A 5000-nucleotide genomic window follows, 5' to 3' on the forward strand; every position below is an offset into this window, starting at 1 on the left:
TGGTGAGATAACATAGAGAACAATCCACATTCATTCTTCCATAGAGATGATCTGTATCACAAACTATTAACAGATTAGAGCTTGGTGGACAAAAGAGCTGACTAGAGTCTCCCAATGAAACTCATGTAAAATTCATGTAATTCAACAGCCATGCCATGTAATAACAGTTTACCAAGTGCTGCTTATAACTCAACTCTGTTCTATTCTCTCTTCTTGTTTGGTGTTTTATTGTCCCGTTGCAGCTGTGGAAGACTGTCGAGGGTTCGAGGGGATGATCTCCAAACATCGTCAGGACCCTGAAGTCGTACAATTAAATATACAGCCAAAATAGGCATAACAAAACCGTGAATAGGACTGAAGTAATAAGTCGCCTCTCTTCTTCTCTCATCTATTCAGTGTGGTAATCTGGGGGGGCGGGGGGGGGGGAAATATATGAAGAAGAGATTAAGTCGTTGGGTTCGTGGTTGAGTGTTCGCATCGCTGGGTCTATTCAGACATTTTACTACAGTGTTTATCCTCCTATAGTGGGTCATAGCAGAGCTGCTTAACTACTGAATTAGAAAGAATCGAACACACATTCACGTTCCCCATTCAAATTTCACATCTCTCAGAGTTCCGTGCCGGTCTCAATGTTTCACACATCCAACAATGGAATGCAAATCCCTGTGGTTTTTACAGCTGTATCCATTCTACACATTTTAGCTTACAAACGTGTCAAGGCAGAAAGTGGAGATGTAAATTGGGTATTTGTTTGGTTAAGCAACAGCACAATCTTCTGTTGGGCCTCTGTGTATGGGTAGCAATGAATTTCACCAGTCCTCATTCCTCATCTATCATTAGAGCACGGTTATAGACAGTTATAACACACACACACACACACACACACACACACACACACACACACACAAGCACACACACACGCGAGCACACGCACGCACACACAAACGCACACACACACACTCACGCACACACAGACAAACTGTAATGTGAACCCTCAATCATCTAAGTTAATAGAGACTAATGGACATCAACCCTGTCCAGCTTGTGTCTCTGTGCCTTCCTCTCTCTTAGATCTGATAAACAGTTGTCAGGGATCACCACTGTCATAAATGCACACACACACGCACACACACACATACACACAGTTGGCAGATATCTGGTTTCCCACTGTCACAGATGCTTAAGTGTCTGTCCATTCGTGATCAGATAGGACTGGACATAGAACCCCACCAGATATAGAGTCCCACAGGAAATATCTCCCAGGATTACAGCTCTTCTTACTCTACATGGAGAGATCTTTAAAGGAGCACTTAATGGACTGCTGTCCCTCCCAATCCCAGAGACCAACCACACTGACTGATAGATGGCCATGCTATCTGACTAGCAGGCACTAGACGACCATGGAGCTAGCAAGCTGTCATCCTTTTTATTTCGTCAATGCTGTAGTTCCTTACATGTCCAGAGGATGGCGCCTGAGTCCACAGAGTGTAGTAGGGAGAACCGTCAGAACAATAAACACTTGTTCACCTCAAACTGAACACTGGTCTGGTGTTACTTTGTGTTATAGAGCTGTTAATTAAAAGTGGAACTTGCTACCAGTAGAGGATAGAAAGATGGATATAAACACAGGAAGAGACAGAAATGAGTGAGAGAAACACAGAAAGAGACAGACACACACACAGAGTTTACTCAGTGTTAAAGGATGGGGAAGCAGCAGGTTAAAGTTCTTTAGTATTATTATTATTCATTTTTATTGACCCATCCCCCCTCTTGGAGGACAAAAGTAACTTTGTTTTACATTTTTGTATTTAAAAAAACACATTGAATCATGTTGTAACCAAAAAGTTGTTAAACAAATGTTTTTTTATTTTATTTTTCAAAGTAGCCACCCTTTACCTTGTTGACAGCTCTGCACACTCTTGGCATTCTCTCAACCAGCTTCACCTGGAATGCTTTTCCAACAGTCTTGAAGAAGTTCCCACATATGCTAAGCACTTGCTGGCTTCTTTTCCTTTACTCTGCGGTCCAACTCATCCCAAATCATCTCAATTGGGTTGAGGTCAGGTGATTGTGGAGGCCAGATCTGATGCAGCACTCCATTACTCTCCTTCTTGGTCAATTAGTCCTTACACAGCCTGGAGGTGTGTTGGGTCATTGTCCTGTTGAAAAACCAATGATAGTCCCACTAAGTACAAACCAGATGGGATGGTGTGCCGCTGCAGAATTCTGTGGTATCCATGCTGGTTAAGTGTGCCTTGAATTCTAAATAAATCATTGACAGTGTCACCAGCAAAACACCCCCACACCTTCACACCTCCTCCTCCACGCTTCAGGGTGGGAACCACACATGCAGAGATCATACGTTCACCTACTCTGCGTCTCACAAAGACACAACAATTGGAACCAAAAATATCAAATTTGGAGTCATCAGACCAAAGTACAAATTTCCACAAGTCTAATGTCCATTGCTCGTGTTTCTTGGCCCAAGCAAGTCACTTGTTCTTATTGGTGTCCTTCAGTAGTGGTTTCCTTGTAATTCGACCATGAAGGCCTGATTCATGCAGTCTCCCCTGAACAGTTGATGTTGAGATGTGTCTGTTACTGAACTTCTGAGAAGCATTTATTTGGGCTGCAATTTCTGAGGCTGGTAAATCTAATGAACTTATCCTCTGCAGCAGAGGTAACTCTGGGTCTTCATTTCCTGTGGCGGTCCTCATGAGAGCCAGTTTCATCATAGCGCTTGATGGTTTTTGCGACTGCACTTGAAGAAACGTTCAAAGTTCTTGAAGTTTTCCACATTGACTGACCTTCATGTCTTAAAGTAATGATGGACTGTTGTTTCTCTTTGCTTATTTGAGCTGTTCTTGCCATAATATGGACTTGGTCTTTTACCAAATATCTTCTGTATACCACCCTACTGTGTCACAACACAACGGATTGGCTCAAACGCATTAAGGAAAGAAACTCCACAAATGATCTTTTAACAAGGCCCACCTGTTAATTGAAATTAATTCCATGTGACTACCTCATGAAGCTGGTTAAGAGAATGCCAAGAGTGTGCAAAGCTGTCATCAAGGCAAAAGGTGGCTACTTTGAATAATCTCAAATATAAAATATATTTTGATTTGTTTAGCACTTCTTTGGTGACTACATGATTCCATATGTGTTATTTCAAAGTGTTGATGTCTTCACTATTATTCTACAATGTAGAAAATAGTAAAAATATTGAAAAATCCTTGAATGAGTAGGTGTGTCCAAACTGTTGACTGGTACTGTACATTTTACAAACATTTTACACACATGTTACTTTAATACAAAGTAGTTACAAAGATATCCTTTTTTATGTACACATTACATTTTGGATATATATTACTCAGACATCTCCTGTGTACATTTGATGTATATAGTGTACCCATCATGAGCGTTTTAATCACAGCCCTCAGATTCTCTCAGCCCATCCCACCTATCTCTGTCGACCCCCCTCGTTTCATTTCCATGTGCCAAATATTTTGAAACTGTGCTGTGACGTCTTACATTCATTTCTAAATGATAGCATAGTATGCACAGATTGTAAATTAAAGATGAGCAAAATCTAATTAGCTGAGATTGTTGTATGTCCCATTTACACTCAGTGGCCAGTTTATTAGGTACACCCATCTAGTACCAGGTCAGACCAACCTTTGCCTCCAGAACAGCCTGGATTCTCAGGGGAATGGATTCTCCAAGGTGTGGCGTCCAAATGTTGCTCATTTGGTATCAAGGGACCTAATGTGTGCCAGGAAAACATTCCCCACACCATTAAACCACTGCCACCAACCTGTACCGTTGACACCAGCCTGTACCGTTGACACCAGGCAGGATGGGTCCATAGACTCATATGCTGCTTACGCCAAATCCTGACTCTGCCATCAGCATGACGCAACAGGAACCGGGATTCATCAGACCAGGCAGTGTTTTTCCAGACCTCTATTATCCAGTGTTGGTGATCTCGTGTCCACTGGAGCTGCTGCTTCTTGTTTTTAGCTGATAGGAGTGGGTCCCGGTGTGGACGTCTGCTGCAATAGCCCATCCGTGACAAGGACCGACAAAGTGTGCATTCCGAGATGTCTTTCTGCGCACCACTGTTGTACTGCGGTGTGATTCACCTGTTTGTGACCCGCCTGTTGGCTTTCACAATTCTTACCATTCTCCTTCGACCTCTCTCATCAACAAGCTGTTCTCGCCCACAGGACTGCCGCTGACTGGATGTGTTTTGTGTGATGCACCATTCTCTGTAAACCCTAGACTCTGTCCTGCTTGAAAAGCCCGAGGATGACGTCCGTTTCTGAGATACTGGAACCGGCGCTCAAAGTCGCGTAGGTCACTCGTTTTGCTCGATCGAACAATACAGTAACTGAATGCCTTGATGCCTGTCTGCCTGCTTCATACAGCAAGCCATGGCCGCTTAACTCACTGTCTGTAGGACCGAACCATTTTCGTGAACGGGGTGGTGTACCTAATAAACTGGCCTCTGTCTGTTGGTGTCAACAATTTTGTATAATCATTTAAAATGAAATACTGGACGTTTGAATTAAGCATGTTTTGTGTATCAGTTCATACACCATGTGCCATGGAATCGGTACATCAAAAATCTATTCCGTGGTTAAAGTGTTAATGGCAGTATGATGGTCTGTATTGTTCCCTGAGGACATAGGGTTGAAGAGGTGAATAATGTATAGCGCAGAGGAGGAGAGAGAGGGGAGGAGAGGGAGAGGAGGAGAGGGAGAGGAGGACAGGGTGATGAAGCAGAAGTGATTCAGAGGAATACAGCGAGTCTCCCAGGGATCGGAAAGCATATCCACTTTAAAAAGCTCTCTCTGAACCTCTCAATTTATCTACCTATCTCTCTCTCTATGTTTCTAACCCTCTAAAATGTATCTACCTATCTATCTCTTTCTCTCTCTCTCTGTGTTTCCAAACCTCTCTATTTATCTACCTATGCCTCTGTTTCTAAACCTCTA

The sequence above is a fragment of the Oncorhynchus mykiss genome, chromosome 30, assembly GCF_057628025.1.
Source record: "Oncorhynchus mykiss isolate SJ-2025 chromosome 30, ASM5762802v1, whole genome shotgun sequence".
Classification (NCBI taxonomy): domain Eukaryota; kingdom Metazoa; phylum Chordata; class Actinopteri; order Salmoniformes; family Salmonidae; genus Oncorhynchus; species Oncorhynchus mykiss.